Source organism: Marmota flaviventris, chromosome 5, assembly GCF_047511675.1.
Source record: "Marmota flaviventris isolate mMarFla1 chromosome 5, mMarFla1.hap1, whole genome shotgun sequence".
Lineage (NCBI taxonomy): Eukaryota > Metazoa > Chordata > Mammalia > Rodentia > Sciuridae > Marmota > Marmota flaviventris.
The window spans coordinates 4889090-4905407 of record NC_092502.1 but is presented as its reverse complement, the minus strand read 5'-3'; positions in this window follow the sequence as shown (position 1 = coordinate 4905407).

The following is a 16318-nucleotide window of genomic DNA, read 5'->3' as shown; positions in this document are numbered from 1 at the left end:
GATCTGTACACTCAAAACTGAGCATTGGTGAAAATAAATTAAAGAAGCAATTAATAAATAGAAATATACCATATGTTCATAGATGGGAAGAAATTATATGGTTAAGCCATAGCAATCTAGAGTATAACACTGGCATAAAACTAGGAACCTAAATAAATGGAACAGAGTAGAGAGCTAAGAAATCATCCAAATATATGTGGCCAGGTAGAAAGAATTTCAACAAGGGCACCAAGAAGACACATTGAGGAAAGAGGAGTCTCTTCCAGACATATTGCTGAGAAAAAAGGAATATCCACAAGTGAAAGGATGAAATTGGCCCCTTTTCTTACATCACATGTATAATCATCTTGAAATGGATAAGTGACATAAAAGTAAGGCCTGAAACTATCAAACTTCTGGAGAGGAGCTTAGGGAAAATATTTTCAACACTGGTCTTCATTGTGAATTTTTGGATTCCAGCCCTGGAAAGTTGTAAACAGTCTGTACTCAGAGCAAGCACTTCTAACCCCCTCTGGACACAGTTAGAGGGCCACACAGGACAGAGGCACAATAACAAGCAAAACATGGAGATAAGCAATGGCTGGAATAATGAGGGAAAGTTTTGGAATCTGGCAAAGGAAGTTTTTGAAGAATGGTCATGGGATTCATTAAGCTAAGGAGATGGCAGGTAACCTCTGGGAGCTCATCTTCAGAGTTCTGCCTCCTGAGCATCCCTCTCACATGAACCCTGGTGCACCTAGCAGGCAACACCCAGAGGTATCTGATATAAGCCTCAGGTGTCTGATGCAAGAGGGACCTTTGGGGAAATTAGGTGGCCATTAGGACTGAGAAAATAACTGCCACAAAGCATTTTGCAACAGCAATGTGCCAAGAAATTAGAGAGAGGAGTGAAGATGATGGGTTAATTGTGTTGCCAGAGGGAGAACTCGGCTTCTGGCATAAAGAGGAAGCACTTCCCATGCTTCTTTAAGAGAATTTTGCTTACCTTAACATCATTTTTTTTCAAATAATGTGAAAATAAAACATTGATAGTTCAATTATTAGAAGGATGAATTTGATTGGCAAATCTTCACTTTGAAAAATTAAACTAGAAAACTGACTTACTAGATAATTCTTGCAAACATTTTAAGAGTTTACAGACCCAAACTTCATTCTGAGAGGCCAATCATTGACCTGAAACAGCAAGGAAGGATATAAAAAGAAAAGAAAACTAAAAAGCAATATCCCCAAGTGTCTAGTAATACAAAAATCCTGAGGCGGCAGATAAAACTACAAAATTGAATTGGATAACACATTAAAAAAATCATGCTACTGAGCAAGTGGGATTTATAAATGGGATTCAAGGATGGTTCAACTTATGTCAATCAATCAATGTAATACATCAAATTAACCAAATGAAGTAAAAAAAAAATCATGATAATTACAATCAATGCAGAAAAAACAATTAACAAAACTGAACAAGATAATAACACAATAAAGTAGAAATACAACGTAACTAAGTCAACATAATAAAAGGCAGGTATAAAATGCCCACAGCTAACACCACAGTCAATGGAAAGACTGAAATCAGTGCATCTAAGATCAGGAATAAGGCAAGGTCCCCTCTCTCAGCACTAGTATTCAACAGAACACTAGGATGATATGTTCTATCCAGAGGACAGAGATATGAAGAAAAAGACACATTAGCACATTTACCACTTCACATAGTTATAATTATTTTTTTTTATCTCTGTGGTGAGAAAAATTTAGGATCTGCCCTCTGCAACCATCAAGTATACAATGCCCTGGAGTGCACTAGTCTTCATGCTGGGCAGTAGCTGATCAGAACTTATTGACCCCAGCCAACCTCACTCATTTCTGTCCCACATACTTATGTGGGCTCAAAATTTCCAGAGTTCACATTCTAAGAGCCTGATTATCATTTTGTATGTAGTACACAAATACCTCATATGTACCTGAAACATGTATATCTTGCATATGTATATATGACTTATACATTATATATATATATATATATATATATATATATATATATATATATATATATATATCATACAAAGTAAATGCAAGCAAATTTTGTTGTTTCATTAAACCTCTATGAAATGGAAGTAGATACCACTCTGAATATTCTTTTTAATAAAACTTTTTTTCCCTTTTTTTTTTCTTCTGCTGATTGAACCCAGGGGTGCCACACTCCTGAACTATGTTAACAACAATTTTAATTATTTTATCTTGAAACAGGGTCTTGCTACATTGCCCAGGATGGTATAGAACTTGAGATTCTCCTGCCTTGGGTTCCCGAGTGACTGGTATCACCACCACACCGGGTCTCAACTATACCCTCAAAAAGAGACAAACCATTTTTAACTCCTCACTGTTGCTATGTTCTCTAAAGTCACTGCAAATGCTGAATTAGTAAATACTGTGCCTTTGCTCTCATGAGAAATGCAGTTAGGCCCCAACAATCCTGATCAAAACTGATCACAGCCTTTTCACCAACCACACAGACCCTGTTCTGGGAACAGAGCTATTGTTCAATGCATCCTGAGGGTTCATTCATCAGCACTGAGATCATCACCATCAATGCTGTGACACAAGCCACTCAAAGCTCCTCACACACGTGTACTCCTCATAAGATATTTCAGAACCTAAGCGTTCTCAGGGACACTGGACGGCACCTAACACCACAACTGGGTGGCATTCTGAACAGCAAAGCACGAAGAGCAGAATAATGGCAGCAGTGAGACAGGACCTTGACAGAGAAGAGGACATTAGTGTATAAACTGAGAGCCAAACAAGAAGGCAGTCCTTCTCCATCCTTCCTAAACCAGGAGAGTGCACTGGGGGTAACTCAAATAGTGCACTGTTCTTGTATTTTAGGAGTGGTCCTTAAAGGCTGCAAGTACAGAGTCTGGGGTCACATTTGTGGGAAAATCACAATGAGCAAGCTCACAAATACAGAATCTGAGGAGAAGAAAATTCACCTGTATGTGGTCTGATATAAAGAAGTTTGATAAATAAAATTATGAACCTATGACAAGAAATTGTCTCAAATGAACTAAAAAGATAAATTAGGGAAATTACATACACCACAAGTGTGCCATTAAAATTCACCTTTTTAATTTTAAAATAAATTAAATATACAGATTGAAATTAAAAATAATTAAAATATCTTTTTATAGAGAACATTATTTTGCATATAAAATACCCTAAAAAATTCACCAAAAAAGTCTGTTAGAACTAACAACTAATTCAAAGAATTTGGTGGATACAAAATAAACTCTTACATTTTAACATTTGCACTAAAAATGACCAATCAGGAAAAAAAAAAAAAAACTAAGAAAGTGATTCCATTCAATTTTGTATCAAAAAGAATAAAATACGTTTAATGAAAACTTTAAAGATTCTTACATGAAATATAATGAAAGCATTGTCAAAATAAAGAATATGTATAAGTAAGTATAATGATGTTTCATGCCTGTGGATAAGAAGTTTTAATGTTATTAAAATATCTAATTCCTTAAATGCTCTGTAGCTTCAATACAATCATTATCAAAAAATTTTAGTTGTCTTTTCCTTTCAGAAATTTTTAAAAAAAAGTATTATAAAATTCATGTAGAATGAAGCTGTCCTGAAAAGCCAAAATAGTCTTGAAAAGAATTGAGCAAAATTAAAGGCCTCACACTCTGGATTCCAAGCATGCAACAAAAGGAGATTAGTTAAGAGAGCACATGGCCATCCATGTTGCAGAGAAGGAGCAGAAGGTGGCGCCCCAGAGTTGCCCTTGTACACTGGGTGTTATGGTTAATCTGATTTGTCAACATGATTGGATTAAGAGATGAAGAGGATCGAGAGGTTTAATAAATCCTCCAGTTATAATTATACTTCCTGTTGATTTTGTTCCTCTAGAGAACTCTGACCAATAAAGAAATTGGTACCAGGAGTGGCTCTGGAGAATCAGAATTGTAAGGATGAATCTCCTTAGTTGGTTTTATGGGTTCTGGAGTTGGCTGAATTGTTTAGACTTAAAGTTACTAACTCTCCTACTGGTACTATGGAGCGTGCTGATAATACATGGTGTAAACTGTTTAAATAGATTTGTAAAGAAAACACATTTGATGCTCCCAATTTGCCTCTTGTAAAAATCAAGGCGATCAGTGACTCTATATGTGGTATCTTTGAACAGTTCTGAAAAACTGAGAAACATGATGATGTAGATTGGTTGACTCTGGCTTCACTGGACGAACTAAAAAGGAGAATTATCAGCTCAAAAATTCAGTTTCTCAGCTGCTGTTGTGCATAACTGATCTGAAAGCTACTAAGTGTGTTCTGAAGGAGACTCTCTGTCCTGCAGTCATAGGGCTGAGGTTGCTGAAAACTAAACACAAACCCTAATCCTGCAATTGGCTGAATTAAGACAGAAGTTTAACTCTCAGCCTTGGAAGGTATCTGCAGTTAAAGTGAGGGCTCTGCTTGGAAAAGAATGGGATCCTGCAAATTGGGATGGTGATGTATGGGAGGAGGCTGAAGGGGCTGGGGTTACTCATCTCCCATATTCTGATGGGTTTACTTTATCAGAAGTTGCTGAGCCCTCACTTTAGCCATGACTGAGACATTCCTACCCCCACCCTGTGTGGCATTGGTTCTCCACCCTCCCTGGAGGGAACTAATCCCGCTTTGCTTATGGAAACAGTAAAAACCTTCTGTGATTCAGTTGCTCAGCATGAAGATGTTCATACTCCTTAGGACCCACCCTCACCACCCACTTTTGCCTCCCGACCTATAACTAGATCCAAATCTAAGCAGCCCCTAGAGATGAGGTACAGAGTATGACCCCCGAGGAGGTATCCCACACTCTGAAGGAACTTCTTGAGTTTTCTAATTCATACAAGTAGAGGTCTGGGGAAAATGTGTGGGAATAGATTATAAGGGTGTGGGATAATGGTGGGAGGAACATAAACTTAGTTCAGGCTGAATTTATCGATACTGGCCCATTAAGCAGAGATTCTAGATGTAATGTAGTAGCTTACAGTGCTAAAAAGGATACTAATAGTTTGGCTGATTGGCTGAAGTATGAATCCAAAGATGGCCTACTATAAAACAACTGAAAATGCCTGACATCCCTTGGTTTACTGTTGATGAGGTAATTCAGAGGCTCAGAGAGATTGGGATGCTGGAGTGGATCTCTCATGTGTGACCTTCTCCTCTATATTTGGAGGGTCCAGAAAATGTGTGTTTCACCAAAATTGTAAGAAAAAAAAATTGTGAGGGAGCACCATCATCCTTGAAGGGCTCTGTCATTGCTCTACTTTGCATGCCAGACCTTACTGTGGGAGCTATGGTCAATCAGTTGGAAGACTTCAATGTGATGGGCATGATTAGATCTCAGGGACAAAGAGGCCAAGTGGCATCTCTCAATCCCCCAAAACAGAGTGGCTGTATTTACCATAATGGACAGCAAAGGGTAAGAAGTGGACATAATGTCCTGACTCGTAGATCTCTGGTGTTGGCTAATTAATTGTGATGTTTCTAAAAGCCAAATAGATGGGAACTGTTAAGACAGCAGGCTTCTCTTCCCTCTGCCCTTTCATGGTGGCTATGGGCAGGGACTTTCCACCTGGCTGAGGAGACCTGAAGTGGCCAATCAGAAGCTGACATGGAAAAGGACCCCAACCATGATGGTTTCTGCTGGGGCAGAAGCAATCGCCTTGTCAATTCAATCAGCCCTGACCAACCCAGGACAAACACAATCCCCCTAAATTTGGCTTGGACAACCTGCTGTTGGTAGCTGCAATTTAGATGGCCTGGGCCCTCCTACCTCTAGTTTCCCTTATTAGCATTGTTCTGGCCTTTCCTGCCTGTCACTTTCCCTGCCCTTTCATGGACTGGTGAACCTCACCCAGGAATTCCCCCCAATAAACCTTTTTATGGTGCCTCATACTTGTTCCGTGGTTCCTGACCTCACTTGCCTGATTTTTGCTTTACATTTGGTGCTGAAACCGAGGAGGGGTTCAAAGCTTCCTTAGGGGTTGAGGCTGCTCTTCTCCACACTGGAAAGAACGGGGGTCTTTAGACCACTCGTCCTCATTTGATCAGGCAGATGTGGGGTAAGTCCCTCTTTCTTTGATCTTTCAACTCCCTCCCAGTTGCAGGAACTCTGTCGGTAAATCACAGCCTGTCCAGGCCGCAGCAGAGATGTCTCAGTCCCTGGCCAGGCCACACCATTCTCCCCAGAGAGCAGAGTAGGTAATTGGGACGTCTTTTTCTTTCCTGCTCACCCTGGATGTCAAAACATCACAGGAAATGCAGAGTCAACTCTGGACCCCAAAACTCCCTTGGGGTATTTATACTTGAATTTTTCCAAATTGGGATTCTCTCAGGACTCAACCCTGTAAACAGCTCCTTTTCTATCCCACCATGGTCTGGCCACAATACACTTTAGATAATGGCTCTAAATGGCCTCCTAAGGGGACTTTTGATTTTAAAATCCTGATTTGGACAATTTCTGCTGACAGACGGAACAGTTATTAGAAGTTCCTTATGTTCAGGCCTTTTGGGACTTGAGCTCCCACCCCTCTTTCTGCTCTATCTGCTCCACTTTCCAAGTCTTCCTTGCTAAGAAAACTCCTGCTTCCAAGTCCCCCTCTATGACCTTACTTGGCATGATGTCCATGTCATTCTCACCTCCACCCTTACCACGGATGAACACTTGAGTCTGAGTAGCTGCACAGGACCATGCTGGCCAGGTTCATACCCCCAGGTTGAGGTACCAGGGAGGGACTAGCCAGGGGACAGTCACTCTTCCAGTGTCCCAGCTGCCTGCACCCCTCACATCCTTGTGGTGTCTGTCTTCCTCAGTTCCGGCACAGGTGTGTACCTGAGGTCCTCAGCAACCTCTGACACACTTGAGGACATGGTTCTCTCTGCCTTTTACACCATGGTTCCTCCCTTCCTGAATCTTCTCATCTACAGTCTCAGGAACAAGCAGGTAAAGGACGCTATGGGGACAGTAATGCAAAGAGAGTTGTTCTCAGGGAAATGCTAAAGCTGCCTGTCAGCATTAGCCTAATTTCACTGATTGAGCTTTATAATTAGATACAACATTCTTCCTATGGGCTTTACAGATTACACTGCCTATACTAATATCACCTTATTAGAATCTGAGTTATTTTATTATTTTTTTTTATGATTTACCATATCATTTTCTTGGATCCTTCATAAAATGTGTAATTTTATCAGTGCATTTTTAATGTGTATATATGATCCAATATATTTTATGAAATCATTTATGGTTATATATATATTAAAGATACATTAAATACATTGAAATAGCAGTATCAAATACTGTCCTAGAGAAAAACTTTACTAATCAAATCTGGAAATATCTTACACTCATATAATATGATTTTATTCAAAGAAGTGTCAAACAAATTTGTAAACACTGTGATAGATAATTATGTCAATTTAATTACTTTGAGAATACATAAAAATCAAATCCTAAAGAAGTTACAACCAAAAAAGAGAATCATAGTATTTGTCACCATCTGGACCATGAAATGAGAAGAAACTCCCTGTCCATCAAGTAAACACAGGGCCATGGTTACCACATGCAGTGTCCCCATAGTCACATCTGTCCACTGGGGAAGAGCACCCTTACTTCCTTGGCCATGTTGGCTACCAGTGTTTTGTTATGACTCAGTGTCAGGGACCAAACCCTGAGGGTGAGTTGCAGGTCAGTTTTCTGATGGTTTTCTTCCCATGCATCTTAGTTCTGTAATATTTAAGAGATCTGTCATGCCTGATAATAATGTAGACCATAATTCCCCAGCCTAAGTGTCTCACCCATCTCAACTGTTAACTTTCTCTGGAGTTCGTGAAGGAAACTTCTATCTGTACTTGTCCCCTATCACCTTGTGACAGTCTTTCATTCTCTCACACAGGTTATTTCTTTCCAAAAATCTTAGTGTTCTAACTAGCATGTGTTTTGTTAATTATTAATTGTGACTGATATATACTCACTGTTAACTTATATATGAATTTTAGTATAACAAAATAAGAAAAAATAAGATTTCATACAAATTATAAGCAATACCTCAAATTACAAAATCTAAAAATAGTTTTGTTTATCAGTTCACTAATAAGAAAACAGTGGACAAAAACATAAATGCATCTATTACCAGGAAAATATGAAAGCCTAAATATACATGATTAATGAATAAAGGCATTTCTTAAAGTTTGCAGACAAGGGAATGTTTGTAACAGGAACCAGTGAGCACCCAACCCTGGCTGATGCAGGAAGCCTTGACTTGCTGTCACAGGATCCAACCAGAACAAAAGCCCTATCCACACACAGTGTCCCATGGCTTCTGGTTCTCACTGCTCCAGTGTTCCCTGCTGCAGCAGAAAGACCTTCACAGAAACCCAGATGAATTCTACACACTCCATCTTTTCACACATTTCCTTTACAACTATAGGTGCACTAAAACCTAATGAGGGATATTAAATTTTTTTCATGTGTTTAGATAGCAGGTAAATTAAGTTTAAATTTAACATATAAAGTTATAAATTAAATTGCAAACACCAGTCCTATTGAATGGTGTCCATCTTGATGAAAGATGTTGGATATTTATCTTGTGTTAATGTTTTAAACTGAAAAAGCTGGTGGCAAAGAAGTTGCAAAAACCTCAATTTTGGTACAAGGACTTTACAGAATCCTACATCTGCTGTCAAATAATGCAGAGTCCTAAAGGTAACTCCCCCAAAGACAAAGAAATTGAGCTTAAGTTAAAAACAGAGTATGGCAGCAACTATTGAGATATTGCTGGCTAGCCATATGGTGTGTGGTGATGCACGCCTGTAATCCCAGTGGTTCCTGAGGCTGAGGCAGGAGGATCATGAGTTCAAAGCTAATCTCAGCAACAATATGGTGCTAATCAGCTCATTAAGACCCTATTTCTAAATAAAACTAAAGATAGGACTGGAGATGTAGCTCAGTATTTGAGTGCCCCTGAGTTCAATCCTTGGTGTCTCAAAAAAAAAAAAAAAAAAAGCGTATTTCTTTCACATATAAATTCTCTGCAGCATTGGACAATATTACCCTCACACACATGGGTATGGAAGATTTTACTAAGAATATGAATTTGAGGGGCATACAGTTAAACGTTTTAAAACATTAATGTCATTGTGATTTGGTGAAATTGATCAGGTGAAGGCTCACTCTGGGTTTTGCAGAGGCACAGGTCTTGAGTTTGTACTCTTGGATGCAAGGGGCAAGTCTCAGTAGCATGGCTTGATGAGCCAGTTCCTAGGAGCAGGCTGACAGCAAATGAGCTCAATATGGGCCCCAACTTACTGGATCAAAAGAGTTTCCTGAGCCAATGACCAATGTTTTGGTTCTGCTTTCTGAGTAAGAACTTATAGGACCCCACTGTTTGTTAGTGTAGCTAGGGATGTGAAGCCAGAGTATCGAATAGGCCCAGGGATAGAAGCAGCCAATTCAGATACGCACCACCATTTGCTGAATCATCTATGCAGATCGATATTTACATCAAGGTTGATTCAAAGTTTTAGATTTTCTTCTAATTTTTGTGATGTTATGGCTGACAACATAGTTGTTCAACACTTTAAAAAACAAAGACATACACCGACATCAGAGAAGTAGGATCAGAGTCTGTGGTGCATTTTTACCTGGTCCAGCAGGCAATCATGCTCCAGTCCAAGAAAAAAAAGTTTTTTTTTCTTTAATGCACCAACAAAAGTACATTTTCTTATGAGAAAAATTACTCCTACTTTGATTTCAAGATACTGGTTCCACCGCAGGACATAACTAGAGGATTCCCAGGAAGACAGCATGTTCTTGCATCCTAGAGTCTGGCATCATGTCCAGAATTAGTTCTGTCAAATGAACATGTGTCCACTAGGGGTTCTCATCAGGGTATAAGTTTTATGGTTCTGGGGGTATCAGTAGCACTTCTCTTTAATTTAAAAAGCCTATTTAAACTTGAAATCATATAGGATCTAGGATATAAAATGGAGTGCAGAACTTCCTTTCAGAAGTTAAACTGGGACTGAACTTTTCTCCTCCCTAAGTCACATCTCTTATGATGAAAGTGGAAAATGCAAGGCCAGTATCAGACCTGGATGTTTTAAGGCTTGATGTGAATGTAAGAGGCAATCACTGGGAACTACCCCTGCCTGGCCTAGGAGCAGGAAGCAACATTTGCTCAGCAGATGGGACCAAATACCAGTCCCTGTGAGAATGCAAGTAATTTATTTTTGGAAAATACCTCCTTGGAATTGTCTCACAGCACAGTTTGGGCCTCACTTCTCAGAGCTGATGTTTTAGTAGGTGGAGAGACTTTAAATAGAAAGATCAGCAAGCCAAACTAAATATAAGCAAAAATTTTCAACTAATGAGTTTACTGTGAGGTTCCCAGATGTAAAATTTGAATTTTTGTACACTGACATCCACAGTCCTTCCCTAAGCTCCATTTTTGAGAAAATCTGGAGAAGTGGCTAAAGTCTACAAAAAGCCCATGTGTTATTTCAGCAGTCACCCTCCATTCTGGCTTTTACTTACTGGGCCTCATGGAATTGTGGTCACTTCCACTTGGGGTATTTTCATCTTAAACACTGTTTCATGTTTGAATATAGTCAGTTAGGAAAATAAATAAATCTCATTAACAAGTGGATCTTGGTGGCACTCAAAGAGAAATAAGACAAATACAACATTTGCTTTGCAGTTTTAGGCAAATCCTGAGTCAAATCAAACTGCATCTGTCTTTTTCATGGAGAAAGTAGGAACATTAAGAACAAGATGACAAGAGTGACAGGAAAGAAGAGCTCCAATTGGTAAAGACAAACACCGTAATGCATCCAAAAGCAAAGAGCTCGGAACATGACAGACCACTCAGCCAAGGAACCGTGATCGGCAACTTCACCCAACTGGACAGGGACCCACCTGGTGTCTCAGGACCCTGGGAAGGCCTCCCTCTGCATGACAGTGAACACTGGCTCTGCAGTGGGTCTCGATTGAGTTCTCCTGTTTGGGCAGCCTTCAGTCATTGCCAGGATGACTGATTAGATTTAAATCTGAAGTCGGAGTCTACAGGGCACAGTTTTAGGATCCTGCTGACACTCTAACTAACAACAATTGGAGAAGGCCCTTTTCAGATGGACCCAAAGTTCACATGGCTTAGCAGCATGTCCTGACAGTGTAGTCTCTTACTGGTGTGGAGCATTTGTCATTGTCAAGAAGATTTAAAACCATTCATCCGAGTTCCTTACTGTCTAACACCCATTCACTTGGTTTGTATCTCTTCTCTTTGGTGCTAATTACAAGCAAACAAAAAAAGAATGCATGCCATCTCAAACAGTGGATGCAGAAGTCGCCCTGGGAGGATCGCCTGTTTCATTTTCCATGACACTTCAGTAAAATATAGCCAAGCTCACGGCCACAGCAGGAGAAGCACCATCCACGCTCATGCCTTCATGCACCTGGATGGCAGCCTCATTGGCAGGTAGAAGATTGTCACCAAGCCCACCTTCACTCACACTCTGCACACAACACACCCTGACCTCAGAAACACTGACCTGTCTTGGGTTGGCTCCTGCTGTCCTTGTGTTAGTATCTGCCCATCAGTACCAACTCACAATCATGAGCCCTGACTGAGTGAACAAGTCTCAATGGAACTATGAAAACTGAGTCACAGCTTCCCAGCACATTCCTCACCTGAGCCAGGATGCAAACCTTAACCCCCACTGAATTGTAGGCTGGGTTCTGTGGGAAAGGCCATTGCTGCACTGCCAAAGATGTACATGAACTATTAACTTTTGCCCTGCCATTTGGGAAAGACCTACAGTTTTCTACCAGGGTGCCTCTGCACTATGGAAAATAAAATAAGCAGACTTTTTCAGGCTCTCTGGTATGGGCTCTGAACTCATGCCAATTCAGGAGACCCAAGTGAAATAAGAGACTATGAAAATTAGGTGATCAATTAATGTTTAGTTTACTGCATTCACAGATCTGGAATGAAGCACTGGCTTCACATGCTAGCAACTGGTGGAACTCCTTCCTGGATACTTGGCCTCTGGACAAAGGCTATGTGCTAGGAAATCCAAAATGTACCACTATAAATGCTTCCGCATGCACTCTAGTGAAAAAGGAGCAATGCCACACTCCCTGTCATCTGCAGTGGTCGGTGCCACCACCAAGGGAGTGAAGGACACGGTGTTCATACTCATCACATTCTCACTCAGCACTGCTTTCTGGGGAAGAAATCTGGAGAAATGCCTGTATATTCCCAGAAGCTAAACTGGGTGCTAGATATGAATCAGTGGCATCAATAAATAGCACTTTGCCTGGTGATTGGTGCTCAGCTCTTGACCCTGCAGTTGTTTTTTCCCAGTATAATTTAGTACTGGGAAAAAAGTACTAAATTATACTGGGAAAAAGCAGACTTCTTTCACCTGGTAATACCAAAAACACACCCTCAATGTGCTAACTCATGTCCATATCAACATTTCAGCCTTATATCATGATTTTTAACACAGACTTTGATCACCTGCATCCTTTTCAGGACTTTCAATGGGTCAGTTATGTGATACTGGTTAGACAAACCAAGCAAGAAGCAGGAACTGCTCTTGGCTGGCTGGCAATAATTTGTGTGTCAGAAACTGGGTAAAGCCCAATAAAAGCTCAGGGTCCTAACATATCAGGGAAACATCTGGGATATAGTGGTCTGGGTCGTAAGATTTTCCCTCTAACATGAAGAAAAAGTTGTTCCATCTGATCTCCTCTACAACCAAAAAGAGTCACGCTGGGCAGAGGTCTACTCTGAATTTTGAAGACATCATATTATTTACACGAGTTTGCTACTTCAGCCCATTTATCAGGTGGCCATGAAGCCTCTAGCTCTCAGTAGGGAGGAGAACAAGAGAAGGCTTTATAGCAAGTCCAAGCTGGCATGTAAACCTTGGTCACTTGAGCCCTAGACTCCAGCAGAACCAGATGTGTCTGAAGTAACAGTGGCTTCCAGTGACACTGCTCAGAGTCTTCACTAGGCCACTATAGATGAAGCACAGTACAGACACTTAGGATTTCAGAGCATATTCTTGCCATATTCTGTGGATATACTTCTTCCTTTTTAATTGGTATATATTAATTAATTTAAAATGTAGCACAAAAAATGCAAGCAGAATCGCTTCTTTCTGCACCACCTGAATTTCTTACATTAAATTAGGAAGGAAAGACTTCATCTGTACTAAGCACCAAGGAAGCCCCACAGACTATTTCCATCACTTGGCTTATAAATAAGTCATGGTGGGATTCTAACTCCAGATTATTCAGCTCATGGTAATGATTTTTGTTAGCAATAACATACATTCCTCAAACTCAATCCTATTGGTACTACTCATGATAAATTTGAAAATTTATCATATGCCAAACACTGTTATTGCTTTGCACATGTCATTCAAAGGATGATGTATGAAATCATAGAGATAAACCATAAGATATAAATGATAGGGTATAGAGGTAAATCATAAGATATAAATGATAGGGTGTAGAGGTAAATCATAAGATATAAATGATAGAGTGTAGAGGTAACCATAAAATATAAATGATAGGGTGTGAATGAAAGTTACCTCTTTTGCAGAGACATTTGAGAGACTCCCTTTAGCAGACATGTGCATGTCATGACTAAACTTCCTTTTTGATTCAATTCTTCAATTATCTGCTTTTCCATGGGTTCACCCACTTTACCAGCAGCCTCAGTCAAGTGTCCTGTACCTCTTGATTCATTATATATATAAGAGGGTTCAAAAGGGCTGTAACCACAATGTAGAAGAAGGTGAAAAACTTGCCATTCTGTGAAGAAAAGATGCTCTTTGGGTCAGTGTACAACAGTATGGCCACTGTCCCATGAAACATAAAGACCATGAGACAATGGGAGGAGCAGGTGGAAATGGCTTTCTTCCTTTCCTCCTCTGACTTCATGTTCCTAACAGCCTGAGCTATGCAGCCATAGAAAGCCAGGATCATCCCCACAGTCACCATATTCTCACTCAGCACTGCTTTCTGGGGAAATGACAACCATGATGGTCATCTGCCACTTACTGGTGGTGGTGTCTTCATAGGCCAGGTGTATGAGGACAGGCACTTCACACAGAAAGCCATCCAGGAGGTGATAGGAGATTGTGAAAGGCAGCTGGAAGATTATGGAAGATTGGAGCAGTGATGCTATCAGACCAGACATCCAGGCTAATAAACCAGCTTCCAACAGAGTGGATGGTTCATGAGGACAATATAGTACAGGGTCTGGCGGACAGCAACATAGTGGTCAAAGGTCATCTCCACCAGCAGCATGCCTTCCATGGCTCCAATGCAGAGGAACACACACCACTGGACGACATATCCTATGTAGGTGATGCACTTGTCTGTCCCCCACAGGTGGGACAATATCTTGGGCACAGAGGCTGAGATGAAGCACAGATCCAAGAAGAAAAGATTGTTAGGAAAGAAGTACATGGTGGTGTTGAGACTTGGGTCCATGAAAGACAGTAGGATGATACTGAAGTTACCAAGGATGGTCATGGTGATCAAGAGGATCACAACCCAGAAGATAGTCCTTTCCAGCTGGGACAACTCAGAGATCCCTAGCAGGACGAAGCCAAGAGGGAAGCTCTGGTTCATCCTCCCTGTGGTTTTTGGCATTAGAGTTCCAACATAATGGTAAGCAAGATTTGATATACAAATGTTGTGGAAAGACTTTAGTGCCATTTATACAGAGAGGACAAGCATTGTTGGTTTGGCAAACAGGATACAAAGGCTTTTCTATAAATGTTTGTTATTTAAACCAAAGGGGTTTCGCAACAACCATTCTGATTGCTCTGTAAAATGTGCAGCCCCAGCATTCACAGTTGAAAAGTCATCTTAGTCCTTCCAGATTGTACACTCAGCAATGTTTATGTTCATGGAATTCAAGGTTGAAATAAAGTTTTATCTTTCATATGTCTACATATTTTCTTCCAAAAGAAGCAGATAGTACTTTGCATTATTTTGTAATATTAATAGCAATTCTTGGAATGGAGATTATCCCAGAACCAACAGTCATGTTCCTTCAGTGTAATCTTCAGTGAGTGAGATTTTGGACAGTATACCATTCTCTGAGTGACTAAAGCAGTACCTGGGCATAGAAGACATACCAATGGTTAAAGAGCACAAACTGGGTTGGACACTGCTTCTTTTGCCTTAAGTAATTTAAACTAAGTAAACAATCTTAGCAACTCCATCACTCTTACTTGATGAGTAGCTACAGCAACCACTGCCAGTGAGGATTCTGTTCCAAAAGAAAAGGGACTACAGGGTAGCAGTCCTGCAGTCTTCCAGCACCAAGCACTGACATTCCTAGAATTGATGGCACCAAAATCACTATAACTGCTACCTGATTTTACCCTATATATGTCCATCATTATAATCCTCAAAATCCAACTGGGCATAAAGAATATATATCAAGAAATTACCATCACTGAAAAATAGATATGTGCTGGGTGTGGTGCCACATGAAAATAATCCCAGTGGCTCATGAGGCCGGTGAGTTCAAAGCAATCCTAGCAACTTAGTGAGGTCCTAAGCAATTTAGTGAGTCCCTGTCTTTAAATAAAAGGTAAAAAAAAAATGAGCTTAGAATGTATTCTGGTGGTTAAGTGTCCCTGGGTTCAATCACCAGTACAGAGAGAGAGAGAGGATCACAGGTGAGAAGTTTATGAAATTTGGTATTGTTTAAACAATTGCTTCTTGGCATCCAAGATAGCAGAATAAAGGTTGTCTCATTTCTGTCTACTCTGTGGCATGAAACTAAGAAAGCAGACAGGGAGTTTCTCTGCAAGTTAGGTGAACAAAAAAAGGGGGGGCAACTTTGTTGGAAATTTAAACTGGACTTTCAAAGCAGACCAGGGACACAGCAGTCAAATATAATAATAAAAAAAAAAATCCCTAGTGGCACAGCAGCTGTCACAGCTAGGCCAGAAGCTCAGGCCAGAAGGTGCCCTCCATGAGCATAAGGAGGGGTAAGGAAATTAAAGGAAACAGGATTTTTGAAGGCCTAAGGCATGTCTGGGTATAGAACATCTAGAGACCAAGGACATTTCCAACAGACCTGAAGGATGTGCTGCACAATATCCATGTGTAAGGAAAGAAGCCACCATCTGTCCAGGCACCCTGTGAAAGACAAGGAAGGAATCATTTTGCAGCTGTGGCACAGGAGCCAGCAAAAGAGGAAGCCATACCCTGGCAAATCTAAGATTGGCCTGAAACACA